At 46.9% G+C, this 15,233-nt stretch overlaps 1 long non-coding RNA gene across 1 annotated transcript in view; it reads right to left on the bottom strand.

The window, feature by feature from the left end:
• Positions 1-3,539: 3,539 nt before the first annotated feature.
• LOC132383571 (uncharacterized) overlaps positions 3,540-15,233 on the bottom strand; it is a 175,690-nt gene continuing 163,996 nt past the window's right edge. Inside the window, exon 6 of the long non-coding RNA XR_009508726.1 lies at positions 3,540-4,096. This is a non-coding gene — a long non-coding RNA (uncharacterized LOC132383571). The remainder of the gene's footprint in view (positions 4,097-15,233) is intronic.

Raw genomic sequence — 15,233 nt, 5'->3', positions numbered from 1 at the left:
GAGGCATTGTAGAGATGGAGAAAAGATACAAAGTTAGATACAAAGCTAGATACAAAGCAGCACCTTTATTCGACAAAACAAGGTACAGCAGGCATCATACGGAGACACTTTCTGTTGAAATGTCTGGCTGGCCCAACATGGGGCTCGATATTTTATGTGCTAAACATCAAAGCACAATTCCATATTTACAATGTATGGACAATGCTTTCTTTGAAACTACATTCAACCTTCACACCTCCTGATTCACACTCACACCACAGACATCCAAATGAATTTTAATTGGCATTGTCTGGTATGGGATTCACAGCCTTTAGGAACCCATTATTCAGAGCTGTACTCCAAATTAGATCCACAATACGTTTTCAGATGTGAAGACTTGTAGCCAAAGTCAATTGCTGAATGCATATGTCTTAAACCCAAAAATCACTGTCCTGCTGTTACCTTTGATCTTTAGCAGATAAAATGTCATGTAGTACTGGGTCAGGCAGGACTCTTCTTCGGGGAAAGTCTCATTTTGTTGAAGAGAAAACTTCTGTATCCATTAGTTTTAGTGTCTGTCCAGTGAGTTTGTTCACGTTACAACAATGTTCTATGTGTTCTTGTCTGAATCTATGTGTCAGTGACACTGCAGCAAGCAAATTGTTCATTGTACCGCACCTCACTATACATATAATAACAAACACAACGTGACACACTGAGTTTAAATCTTGAATGAAGTCAGAACAGAGTTAAAAACCCAGAATCAAATGTCACACAAAATGAAGCCATGGAATCTTCATGCCAATGTAGCTCTTTGTAAAAGCTATCCAATTCACTCGTTTCCATTTCCACCCATAATCCCACAGATTTCTTAATTTCAAATATTTAATTCCTTTTTGCTTTCAAAATCCTTTCAGTCGCATATTCCAGATTGCAGTGCCGAATTAAAATTATTGCAATGATTTTTTAAAAAAAGCTGTTCAAAGAGATGTCAATTTGATTTTAAAGGGATGGAACTTATTGCTCTTCTCTGGCTGAAGTTAAAATGTGTTGGCCCGTGATGTTAGGCACTGTTAGATTTGGCATTTTGGAATTTTGTCTCTGTCGTTGTGAAAGGCTGGGTGCAAAATAGAGGGACACCATTTAGAAGACACTTAGACAGATACACAGACAGGAGAGGTACAGAGGGGTACGGGTCAAACAGGCACAAAAGGACTAGTTCAAGTAGACAACTTATTTCATATGATCTGATTTTTGTACTGATTCTCTTCCAGCTATTTTTTCAGAACCTTGGATTTGATCAGAGAGTCTCTCTTCCCTTGGTTTTCCTCTCAGGATGGGCTGCCCAGTCCTTTTTTCTCTGTTTAGAATAGTGTTCTTTCCTCTTTTCTTTTATATAAAAATTTCTTATAGTCCTTCCTTTCTTCATAAATTGATTAGAGGAGAATTATACATTCTATATCACATTTATACTTTGTAGATCAACACTATGTATGATTCTGATATTGTTTATTTCACCTTCTGTATGTACTGCTATTGACATATATACCAGAGATATTCTCCCCCTGTTTGCATACACACTTATTTTAAAAAATCAATAAAAAGATTGCAAAAGAAAGAAAGAAAGGGACAACTTGGTTGGGACGGGCTGACTCCATGACCCCACTCTACTCAGCTTCATAAACACTAGGAATACTGCTGACGCTGGAAATCCAGAGCAGCACACAAAATGCTGGATGAACTCAGCAGGTCGGGCAGCATCTGCAGAAATGATTTCTGGTCGGACCCTTCTTCAGGACTGGAAAGGAATGAGGAAGCAGTTGGAATAAAAAGGTGGCAGGAGAGGAAGAAGGACAAACTAGAAGGTGATAGGTGAGAAAAGTCAAAGACTGTAGAGGAAGGAATCTGATAGGTGAGGGGAGTGGGCCATATGAGAAAGGGAAGGAGGAGGGGACCTGAGGGAGGTGATAGACAGGTGAGAAGAGGTAAAAGACCAGAGTGGGTAACAGAAGAGGGGAGGGAGAGGGGAAAAATTACCAGGAAGGAGACATTGGCATTCTTAAGTCTTGCAATACTTCAAAGCGGGCATTCAGCAATGTTAAAGAATCGTTTCCAATCATCCCCTGTTCCTCTCAGTTGCTTCAGATAAAGATCACACTGGTGAAATTACAGGGCACATATCTGGAATCTAAAACAGGCAGGCTTATTTCTGTTTCTTGCTAATGATGAAACCCAGCAGTGAGAGTTTTATATTTCCTTCTGACTTCATAGTTATAGCCGAGGAACAAGCAGTGAGCTGGTTTAATTATGTCTGCGAGCCTTGTAGTAAAATTAAAACAGTCTTCAGTGATATGTACTACTGGCTTCCTCAGGCAGCCTTTTCACTTCAGCCTTGTGTTTGACTTAATTCATCACAGACACACACAAAGCCAGTGTAATCCAGGCTGCTCTGAAACTGACAATAGGTCAAAGCTAAAGACACAATCTGGGTTCATGCCATGTCCCATAGCCAGAACCACAGTTAGAACCCAGGCATGCCTGGTTGACTTGGTGCCAAAGATTTGATGTAGCCCAACAAGCTTCATCCCTTCATATGGGATCCATTTGGAAGGAGCCCCAGTTCCTCACCTCCCACCACCCCCACCCCCACCAAACAAACAGAGGGTTTGCTTGCACTTCCCTCTAGACTTTACACAGATTTTGTGCATTTAATGAGGCGCCACTTGTCACCGGGGAATAGCCCGAAAACTAAACCATTGGCTGCACTCAAAATGCCTCTGAGAAGGGGGTCATGGAATCTGTTACAATTTTGTTGACTTTTCTAAAGGAAGTAATGGGAAGTAGCTGTTTTAAAGTAAATTGTTGAATAATGAGTCTGACCAAGTTAACTGGGCGAAGGAAAGGTGCCAAAGTACACGATTAACTCTTGCTCAACCAGCCTGATGTTCCTCTGCTTGTAACCGGCCAATAGCAGATGATCGGCGAGGAGCGCTCTCATGCCCTCAGTTAGAGGGTCACACAGTCACAGCTTCCACTCAAAGACCCGACAGAGACTGGGAGACCACGTCATTGAGCACCTTTGTTCCGTCCACCACAAAAAGAAGGATCTCTCAGTGGCCAAGATGAGGCCACACTCAGGTTGGAGGAGCAACATCATATATTCCATCTGGGTAGCCTCCAGCCTGATGGCATGACCATCGATTTCTTAAATTTCTGATAATTCCACTCCCCCTCCAAACTCCCCTCTTTCGCCATTCTCCATTCATGTTTCCCCCTCTCACCTTATCTCCTCACTTGCCCATCACCTCCCTCTGGTGCTCCTCCCCTTCCCTTTCATCCATGGTCTACTGTCCTCTCCTGTCAGATACCCCCTTCTCCAGCCCTTTACCTCTTTCACCAATCAACTTCCCAGCTCTTAAACCCCTCTGCTTCTCCCACTTTCATCTATCACCTGCAATTTGTACTTCTCCTTCCTCTCCCCCCACCCACTTCTCCCCTGCCTTTCCAGTCCTGATGAAGGGTCTCAGCCTGAAACGTTGACTGTTTACTCTTTTCCATAGATGCTGCCTGGCCTGCTGAGTTCCTCCAGCATTTAGTGCGTGTTGCTTTGGATTTCCAGCATCTGCAGATTGTCCCATATTTTGTGAGAAGATAATCATCCTTTCAGGGGGGCTGTCTTTCAAACGAACGGAGGTGCCATCTCTCATCTCCCATCTAAGAAGAATCCTGCTGCATTGTTTAGAAGGAGTCAAAGAAATTTCCCGTGGTAACCAGGTGCGATATTTATCCTTCAATCACTGAAATAGATCAGTAGTCATTCTCATATAGATGTTTGTGCTTTCTGAAGATCGATCGGTTCTTGGGTTCCCTCCCACTGCAGTCGTGGCGATACAGTAGCGTGATGCTAATACAGTAGTTCAGGGTTCAATTCCGGCACTGCCCTGTATGCAGTCACTGTGTGTCCCTGTGGAATATCTTGGTTTTCTCCAGGTCCTCTGGTTTCCTCCTTCAGGGAAGGTTAAGTTGTTCCGTGACTAGGTTTTGGTTAATCGGGTTAGTCGGCGGTTGCTGGGCAGAGTGGCTGAAGGGTCGGAAGGGCCCACTTGGTGCTGCTTCACTAAATAAGCAAACAAATAAATACCAGAAATGCTTAGCTGTAATGTGCTTTGGGACATCTGAATGCATAAAAATGCAAATTCTTTCCATATGCTGATTGCAGCTATGGACAAGATAGATAGAACTGGTTCTCCTGACTCAGTGATAGAAGACCAGAATCACTGGCATATGTTGTGACAGCAGCAGTACAATGAAATACATACTAACAGGGAAAAAACTGTGTTATTTTCAGTAAGAATGTATATATTAAATAGTTAAATAAGTAGAGCAAAAAACAGAAATAATAAAGTAGGGATGTAGTGTTCATGGGTTCAATGTCCATGCAGACATCAGATGACTGAGGGGAAGAAGCTGTTCCTGGATCACTGAGTGCGTCCATTCAGGCTCCAGTCTTTCCTGATGGTAGCAATGAAAAGGGGACATGTCCTGGCTGGTGGAGGTTGAATGGTTCAATTCTGCTCCTCTGACCATAACACATATGTAGGAGCGCAGTTCGACCACTTGACCTACATAGACTGCTCCACCATTCAATAATGGCTCAACCCCTCAACCCCCATGATAGAATGCCACAGGGATTGGGAGATTCCGAAGTCGATTCCTCTCAGTGACACATCAGCTGCATTCGGGCAGGGCTGTAGTTCACCGGCTGCATGTCATCATGCCAGGATCAACCATATCCCGTTCTGAAACTATCTCCTGCAATGTGAACCTATTGGTGAGAAAGACCAACGCACTCAGATCACAGGAAATGGTTTTGGAGGAATGCTAAACAACAGTTTAAAGCCTTTCGGTGCCTAACAGTGGCACTGTTAAACAACACACAAAATGCTGGAGGAACTCAGCAAGTCAGGCAGCATCTATGGAGGGGAGTTAACAGTTGAAGATTCCAGCTGAGACCCTTCATTGGGTCTGTTAATTCCTGGGATAGTTGTTGTGAACCTGCTCTGGACCCTCTCCAATGTCAGCATGTCGTTTCTTAGGTAAGGGGCCCATAACTACTCACAATATTCCAAGTGCTGTCTCACAAATGCCTTATAAAGACTCAGCATTGCACCCCTGCTTTAACATTCTATTCTTCTCAAAATGATTGCTAACCTTTCATTTGCCTTCCTCACCACTGACTCCTGCTCAAGGACTCCCAAGTCCTTTGCACCTCCAGTTTCTGAATTTGCTTCTCATTTAGAAAATAGTCCTGTGCCTTTATTCCTTCTACCAAAGTGCATGACCATACACTTCCCTACACTCTATCCTAACTGCCACTTCCTTGCCAATTCTCCAAATCAGTCCAAGTCCTTATTCTCACTCCCTGCTTAACCAACTTACCTATCTTTGTATCATCCACAAACTTAGACATAAAACCATCAACTCTGTCATCCAGGTCATTAACATATAATGTGAAAAGTAGCAGACCCTTATGGAACACCACACTGGCCACCAGAGGCCAACCAGAAGAGGTCCCTTTCATTCCCACTCTTTGTCTTCTGCCAGTCAGCCAATCTTCAGCCCATACTGCATTACCGTAGGCTTGGCACCTGGTCATATCCTTCGGAAAATAATTCATTAAAATTTCTGACAAGTCTTTCCAAATATACACCATTCTTTGTGTGAATAACATATCACTGAGGTCCCTTTTAAATCTCTTGCCTCTAATCTTAAACCTCTTGGGATAAAGTCTGTGTTCTTTTATGCTGCTTATGATCATATAAACCTTTATCAGGTCACTCCTCAATCTCCTATGTCCTTGGCATGTGCTCTCTCTAACAGGGAAAGTCCCTTGATTACATCCACCCTTCACTGCCACACAAACTCGTCTATTTCTGTCTTTCTCAGTTTGATGTATATTCCCTCATCTTTCCACGGGTCCCATCCAACCTGCTTATTTTTCCAGCAAACTTTTCTTATCCAGCTTGGGAAAGTCCCCTCCAAGAGGACCACAACCTTGCTGTGGTTTGGAGGCTTGTGTGCCTCGATCACCAAGAGAGCTATGATGGCTGGAGTCAGGGATTTCTGCTTTGGCTCTTAGTAGGGTCAGCCATGCCAAACAGGTCAAAGGGCAGAGGCCAGAAAAAGAGTGGTCCACTGGTCCTCCAGGTTCAGGTGATCAGCTCAGGGCTAACAACCCTGACTGATAAAACAAAACTGTTTCAGGAAAGGCAATAAAGAATCCTTTTACATCTGAATGCATTGATATTCTTGAATCTCCACCCAGAGCTTGCATGACTGAAAGTAGTGAAAATGGAGAGGAAGTTACTGACATGATGAAGGAAGCCCTGAACACCACAAGAGATGGAGAACCTTCAAAGCTGTCCTGGACACCATGGCATAACAGGCAATTAAAAACAATTGTGTAAGTCTAGCCTGCTTGAGAAAGTCCCAACGTTAACCACTCATTATACAGGCTCTAAATACAAGAGATTCTGCAGATGCTGGAAATCTGGAGCAACACATACTAAATGCTGGAAAAACACAACCAGGCAGCATCTAGCGAGGGGAATAAATAGTCAGTGTTTCATGCTGAGACCCTTCATCCAGAATGGAAATTGAAACCATAAGACCATATGACATAGAAGCAGATTTAGGCCGTTTGGCCCCTCAAGTCCTCTTCACCATTTCATCATGGCTGATCCATTTCCCCCTCAACCCCATTCTCCTGCCATCTCCCTGTAATCTTTCACACCTTGACTTAACAAAAATCTATCAACCTCTGCTTTAAATATACCCAATGACTTGACCTCCAGAGCTACTTATGGCAAAGAATTCCACTACCCTCTGACTAAAGAAGTCCCTCCTCGTCTCTGTTCTAAATGGACGTCTCTCTATTTTAGGGCTGTGCCCTCTGGCCCTAGACTCCTCCCATTATAGGAAACATTGTAGTTTTGCAGTAAATTCAGCATATTTCACTACATGAGACACTGCTTGGTGGAAGGCAATGGCAAATCACTTTTGCAGAAAACTTTGTCAAGAACAATCATGGTCATGGATAGAGAAAAGTAGAAGAACAGCGTGTCAGATTAAAGACCACGATCGCCCACATCATGCAACATGGCACATAATGACGAAAATAGGGGATTAAAAAGGGAAGCAAATTATAAAGATGGAGAGTTATGGAGAAGGGCCATAAGCTCAGAATAAGGGAATTGGTATTTAAAACAGAGATGACATGATATCTCTTCTCTCAGAAGCCTATGCATCATTGGAATTCAGAGGGTCATGGATACAGAGACAAGTTTGAGATTGATAGATTTTGAGACTCTGGGAAATCAAGATTCAAGATTCAAGATTACTTATTGTCATTTTTCAGAACCTGAGTGAAATGATTGTTACCCAGGATTTGTGGCAACATTTAAAATAAAGATAAGCATAAAGAACATAATCTAAAATAAACAAGAGCCTACAATAAATACAAATGTGAAAGCAATCATATAAAACTCGATGTACAAGCAACTGTTATATACATGGACTGATTGTCCCATAAGGAGAGTTTGAGTAGAATCGGCTCATGTATAGAAAGTGATGTGAGGTGATGTGTATGTCGTCCTGCTGCAGGGTGGTGGGATGGGTAGATCAGCCAAGGTAGGATATTGAAAAGTGGAATGGTCTCACTGGGATTTATGGCTTTTTCTTGCTCTATATCTTACATTCCAAGAGTGTCAACAACAATAAAGCAGTTTAGAGGTGTGGGACAGGGGGCAGAGGAGGAGTGCCAGGGTCAGGGGTTGGTGCAGGTGCAGACACACCCAGCCCTGAGAGACCAGGCAAGGTCATTTGATTTCAAACAATTGTTTTATTGACCATTACAGAAACTCTCTCAGGTGTGGCACAGCAGCATAGTGGTTAGCACAATGTTTTACAGTAGCAGTGACCTGTGTTCAATCCCCGCCACTGTCTCTAAGGGGTTTGTATGTTCTCCCTATGATCGTGTGGGTTTCCTCCCACAGTCCAAAGGGATTCCGGTTGTTAGGTTAATTGGTCATTGTAAATTTCCCTGTGATTAGGCTGGGATAAAAACAGGGGTGGGGGGGTTGCTCGGACAAAGTGCTTTGAGGGGCTGGAAGGGCCTGTTCTGCGCTGTGCCTCAACAAATAAATACATTGAATTAATCACCGTGGTAATGGAAGAACAGTAGCAGCCTGCGTGCATAAGGATGTCACAAACAGCAAATGTCCAAGTAATCACTTTAATGACTAAATGAAAGACGAGTATTGGCAGGGTACCCGGGAAAACTCTTGCACAACTTCGACCACACCATTGGGTCTTTCTGACTATGCAGATGGATTTTCAATTAAAAGAATAATTCAGGAAGTATGTGGAACGTCCCAAAACAAAATGAGGTGGTTAAGGACAATTTTACACGTGGAGAAGGGAGAACAATCAGTTAGTTTGTTGGTGGAAATTTCAAAAGGGAAAATAATGGAACGCACTGTGCTATTATCCCTTGAACGACGGAACTAAATCCTACCAGCCACCCAAAAATGTATGAGCTTAGATGATCTCCTGCTAATTCAAGCACAGTGAACTAAGGTTCTACCAGAACGAGCTTCAACCATTAGTAAAAGTACAACGTGGGCATCTGACATCCATTCTTTTCCTTTGTTATGTCAGAGTATAACAAAAAAACATTTGATTTTTCTCTGAGGTACATTCAAAAGTTTAAACCAAGACAATGCAGGAGGGTTATTCCAGTTTGAGGCTTGGCTTCTAAACAAGAGCCAGTACAAATGCAGAGATCACTTTATACTGGAGATGGCTAGATACTTAGGCACCATTGAACTTTGGGCTATTTTTTTGACATGCCAGGGGCATATAGTTAAAGCAGACAAATACCCCTTACACAGTCATCATTTCATCTCAAAGTCTCCCTTCTGAGGCAGAGTTTTTTCACTGCCAGCTCAATTGCTTTTCTGTCAATGTTTCAATGAGACACAGTTCAGTGCAATGCTATGGAATTAATTGGAATCACATGTGAATCTCCAATAAAAGCAACTGGAAATTCCTTGTTCTTAATTTGTTACAGCTGTTACATCTTCACAAGTTCGGAGAAGGCCATGGAAGCTGCACTAAATAGTAGTTATTTCATAAGTCATTGTATGACACACAGACCATTTGCCCTAAATATCTTCTGTCATCTCTTTTTGAATTGATCCAAAATTAATTTCGATGCCTTGGTCCCTTGTTGTACGTTCACTACAACTTCAGTTGGAGATTTAATGTTCTCTTGCAACTGTTTGTGCCAAACAATCAGGATCAGGTTCATCGAAATGCCGTGAAATTTGTTACCTTTGCAGCAGCATTACAATGCAATACATAATGATGGGGGGGGGGGGGAACTGAATTACAGTAAGTGTATATATATATATATCTATAATATTTAAATTAAATATTAATGCAAGAATAGAAATAAAAAAGGAGTGAGATATTGTTCATGGGTTCAATGTCCATTCAGAAAACATTTGGCAGAGAGGAAGAAGCTGTTTCTAAATCATTGAGTGTGTGCCTTTAGGCTCCTGTACCTCCTTCCTGATGCTAGCAATGAGAACAAGGGTGGTGGGCCTCCTTAATAATGGATTTTTGAGGCAATGTTCCTTGAAGATGTCCTGGATACTATGGAGGCCAGTGCCCACAACAGAGCTGATGGACCTTAAATACATGCCCTCTGGTATCAGACATGTCAACCCTGCGACAAAGATACCAGTTGTGTATCTATGTCAGATAGAGACAAAAATTGTGCCAATCCAAAGGAGAGCACATTAAAATTAATTAAGAAAGGAGGGAAGAAAAGTAGGGAGCTTTTAGGAAAGCACATATGAATAAGATAACATCACCAAGTGGATGAAAGATTGAGTAGTTGTTGGGTGGTTTGCGAATGGAGGAATGTCTTGGCCTACTTGTCAAATCATGGCAGCAAACAATGATTCCTTGGGCAACAACTTCCAGGTAACCAATCATTTTAGTGTTTCTATGTATTCTACTTTATCTTAATTCTGCTTTTTAAACTGTTGGATCCTTGGGCTTACAGTCTGTAGTTCGATTGAGTGAAGTAGCACTCTGCTGCCCCGAAAAAACTCCAGGAGAGAATGCGAGCACAGGCTACCAGGAGGAGAAGCTCAGAGATGAGATGAGGGGCCAGGATTGACTACATTTCTCACCAATTAAAGTCCTGAGGAGGATTGAACCATCGAGGCAAATGCAGAGAAGAGTGTGAGTAGTTCTTGGAGGGGTCACTGGTTCATGTCACCGCCCACAGAGGGGTCACTGCCCCATGTCACTGCCCACAGAGAGGCCACTGGTTCATGTCACTGCCCACAGAGGGGCCACTGGTTCATGTCACCGCCCACAGAGGGGTCACTGCCCCATGTCACTGCCCACAGAGGGGCCGCTGGTTCATGTCACCGCCCACAGAGGGGTCACTGCCCCATGTCACTGCCCACAGAGAGGCCACTGGTTCATGTCACTGCCCACAGAGGGGCCACTGGTTCATGTCACTGCCCACAGAGGGGTTACTGGTTCATGTCACCGCCCACAGAGGGGTCACTGCCCCATGTCACTGCCCACAGAGAGGTCACTGGTTCATGTCACTGCCCACAGAGGGGCCACTGGTTCATGTCACTGCCCACAGAGGGGTCACTGCCCCATGTCACTGCCCACAGAGGGGTCACTGGTTCATGTCACTGCCCACAGAGGGGTCACTGCCCCATGTCACTGCCCACAGAGGGGCCGCTGGTTCATGTCACTGCCCACAGAGGGGTCACTGCCCCATGTCACTGCCCACAGAGGGGTCACTGGTACATGTCACTGCCCACAGAGGGGCCACTGGTTCATGTCACTGCCCACAGAGGGGCCACTGGTTCATGTCACTGCCCACAGAGGGGTTACTGGTTCATGTCACCGCCCACAGAGGGGTCACTGCCCCATGTCACTGCCCACAGAGAGGTCACTGGTTCATGTCACTGCCCACAGAGGGGCCACTGGTTCATGTCACTGCCCACAGAGGGGTCACTGCCCCATGTCACTGCCCACAGAGGGGTCACTGGTTCATGTCACTGCCCACAGAGGGGTCACTGGTTCATGTCACTGCCCACAGAGGGGCCGCTGGTTCATGTCACTGCCCACAGAGGGGTCACTGCCCCATGTCACTGCCCACAGAGGGGTCACTGGTTCATGTCACTGCCCACAGAGGGGTCACTGGTTCATGTCACTGCCCACAGAGGGGCCGCTGGTTCATGCCACTGCCCTTAGAGGGGCCACTGGTTCATGTCACTGCCCACAGAGGGGCCACTGGTTCATGTCACTGCCCACAGAGAGGCCACTGGTTCATGTCACTGCCCACAGAGGGGTCACTGCCCCATGTCACTGCCCACAGAGAGGCCACTGGTTCATGTCACTGCCCACAGAGAGGCCACTGGTTCATGTCACTGCCCACAGAGGGGCCACTGGTTCATGTCACTGCCCACAGAGGGGTCACTGGTTCATGTCACTGCCCACAGAGGGGCCGCTGGTTCATGTCACTGCCCACAGAGAGGCCACTGGTTCATGTCACTGCCTACAGAGGGGCCACTGGTTCATGTCACCCCCCATTAGAGGGGTCACTGCCCCATGTCACTGCCCACAGAGAGGCCACTGGTTCATGTCACTGCCCACAGAGGGGCCGCTGGTTCATGTCACTGCCCACAGAGAGGCCACTGGTTCATGTCACTGCCTACAGAGGGGCCACTGGTTCATGTCACCCCCCATTAGAGGGGTCACTGCCCCATGTCACTGCCCACAGAGAGGCCACTGGTTCATGTCACTGCCCACAGAGGGGCCGCTGGTTCATGTCACCGCCCACAGAGAGGCCACTGGTTCATGTCACTGCCCACAGAGGGGCCACTGGTTCATGTCACTGCCCACAGAGAGGCCACTGGTTCATGTCACTGCCCACAGAGGGGCCGCTGGTTCATGTCACTGCCCACAGAGGGGCCACTGGTTCATGTCACTGCCCACGGAGGGGTCACTGGTTCATGTCACTGCCCACAGAGGGGTCACTGGTTCATGTCACTGCCTACAGAGGGGTCACTGGTTCATGTCACTGCCCACAGAGGGGTCACTGGTCCATGTCACTGCCCACAGAGGGGTCACTGGTTCATGTCACTGCCCACGGAGGGGTCACTGGTTCATGTCACTGCCCACAGAGGGGTCACTGGTTCATGTCACTGCCTACAGAGGGGCCACTGGTTCATGTCACTGCCCACAGAGGGGTCACTGGTACATGTCACTGCCCACAGAGGGGCCACTGGTTCATGTCACTGCCCACAGAGGGGCCACTGGTTCATGTCACTGCCCACAGAGGGGTTACTGGTTCATGTCACCGCCCACAGAGGGGTCACTGCCCCATGTCACTGCCCACAGAGAGGTCACTGGTTCATGTCACTGCCCACAGAGGGGCCACTGGTTCATGTCACTGCCCACAGAGGGGTCACTGCCCCATGTCACTGCCCACAGAGGGGTCACTGGTTCATGTCACTGCCCACAGAGGGGTCACTGGTTCATGTCACTGCCCACAGAGGGGCCGCTGGTTCATGTCACTGCCCACAGAGGGGTCACTGCCCCATGTCACTGCCCACAGAGGGGTCACTGGTTCATGTCACTGCCCACAGAGGGGTCACTGGTTCATGTCACTGCCCACAGAGGGGCCGCTGGTTCATGCCACTGCCCTTAGAGGGGCCACTGGTTCATGTCACTGCCCACAGAGGGGCCACTGGTTCATGTCACTGCCCACAGAGAGGCCACTGGTTCATGTCACTGCCCACAGAGGGGTCACTGCCCCATGTCACTGCCCACAGAGAGGCCACTGGTTCATGTCACTGCCCACAGAGAGGCCACTGGTTCATGTCACTGCCCACAGAGGGGCCACTGGTTCATGTCACTGCCCACAGAGGGGTCACTGGTTCATGTCACTGCCCACAGAGGGGCCGCTGGTTCATGTCACTGCCCACAGAGAGGCCACTGGTTCATGTCACTGCCTACAGAGGGGCCACTGGTTCATGTCACCCCCCATTAGAGGGGTCACTGCCCCATGTCACTGCCCACAGAGAGGCCACTGGTTCATGTCACTGCCCACAGAGGGGCCGCTGGTTCATGTCACTGCCCACAGAGAGGCCACTGGTTCATGTCACTGCCTACAGAGGGGCCACTGGTTCATGTCACCCCCCATTAGAGGGGTCACTGCCCCATGTCACTGCCCACAGAGAGGCCACTGGTTCATGTCACTGCCCACAGAGGGGCCGCTGGTTCATGTCACCGCCCACAGAGAGGCCACTGGTTCATGTCACTGCCCACAGAGGGGCCACTGGTTCATGTCACTGCCCACAGAGAGGCCACTGGTTCATGTCACTGCCCACAGAGGGGCCGCTGGTTCATGTCACTGCCCACAGAGGGGCCACTGGTTCATGTCACTGCCCACGGAGGGGTCACTGGTTCATGTCACTGCCCACAGAGGGGTCACTGGTTCATGTCACTGCCTACAGAGGGGTCACTGGTTCATGTCACTGCCCACAGAGGGGTCACTGGTCCATGTCACTGCCCACAGAGGGGCCACTGGTTCATGTCACTGCCCACGGAGGGGTCACTGGTTCATGTCACTGCCCACAGAGGGGTCACTGGTTCATGTCACTGCCTACAGAGGGGCCACTGGTTCATGTCACTGCCCACAGAGGGGTCACTGCCCCATGTCACTGCCCACAGAGGGGTCACTGGTTCATGTCATTGCCCACAGAAATTCTGGGATGTATGGATTGGACTGCAGTTCATGGTGGCCTCTTTCAGTTGTATGTTTTTAGCATGCTCTCAGTCATTCTTTCTTGTTGCAGATTGGCAGGCTCTGGATTTGGGGGATTTATTGGTTTTTGTGTGAGGGAAGGGTCAGGGTGGGTTTGGGTTTGTGTTTTTGTTTCTTCGTTTTCAACCGCTTCTATGGTTTTCTGTAGCTTATGGCTATCTGGAGAAGACAAATTTCAGAGTTGTATTCTGCATGAAGACTTTGATAATAAAATGAACCTTTGAACCTTTGAAATTTTGACCTCAATTTTACAGAGATGGAGACAGGCCTGGAATGAACCCAAGCTTAGAATTCGGCGATTGGCCCCATTGAGTCTCCACTTTTTCATCACGGCTGATCCACTTTTCCCCTCAGACCCAATCTGCTGCCTTCTCCCCATATCCCTTCATGCCCTGATCGATCAAGAATGTATCAATCTCTGCCTTCGTAAAGACTTGACCTCCACTGCTGCCTGTGGCAAAGAATTCTACAGATACACCACTCTCTGGCTAAAGCAATTCCTCTTCATCACCATTCTAAAAGGACACCACTCTATTTTGAGTCTGTGCCCTCTGGTCCTAGACTCCCCCACTATAGGAAACATCCTCTCCATATCCACTCTATCAAGACCTTTCAACATTCGATAGGTTTCAATTAGGTCACCCCTCATTCTTCTGAATTCTAGTGAATACAGGCCCAAAGCCCTCAAACACTCTTCATATGACAAGCCATTTAATCCTGGAAACAATTTCATGAACCTCCTTTGAACCCTCTCCAGTTTCAATACATCCTTTCTAAGATAAGGGGCCTGAAACTGCCCAAACTACTCCAAGTGAGACCTCACCAGTGCTTTATAAAGTCTCAACACTACATCCTTGTTTTTAGAGTCTGGTCTTCTTGAAATGAATGCTAACATTGCATTTGCCTTTCTTACCACAGACTCAAACAGCAAGTTAACCTTTAGGGAATCCTGCACAAGGACTCCCACGTCCCATTGTACCTCAGATTTTTGTAGGTAATTAGTGAAATTTCACCATAATTTCACAGCCTATATGGAAACGCCGGTGCCCTTCAGTAGAAAGTCCTGCAAAAAGTTGTAGATACGGCCGAGTCCAGCACAAGCAAAGCCCTCCCTACCACTGAGCACATCTACACAGAGCGGTTGCAGGAAACCAGCTTCCATCGTTAGCGATCACCACCGCCAGGACAGGCTCCATTCTCGCTGCTGCAGTCAGGGAGAAGTTACAGGAGCTCAGATCCCACACTGCCAGTTTCAGGAACAACTATTACCCCTCAAGCATCAGGCTCTTGAACCAGAGGGGACAACTTTACAAAACTTCATGCG

Source organism: Hypanus sabinus, chromosome 30 (genome assembly GCF_030144855.1).
Source record: "Hypanus sabinus isolate sHypSab1 chromosome 30, sHypSab1.hap1, whole genome shotgun sequence".
NCBI classification, from domain to species: Eukaryota; Metazoa; Chordata; class Chondrichthyes; order Myliobatiformes; family Dasyatidae; genus Hypanus; species Hypanus sabinus.
Note: the sequence above shows the minus strand (reverse complement) of the source record. Positions and strands in the feature narration are given on the sequence as shown.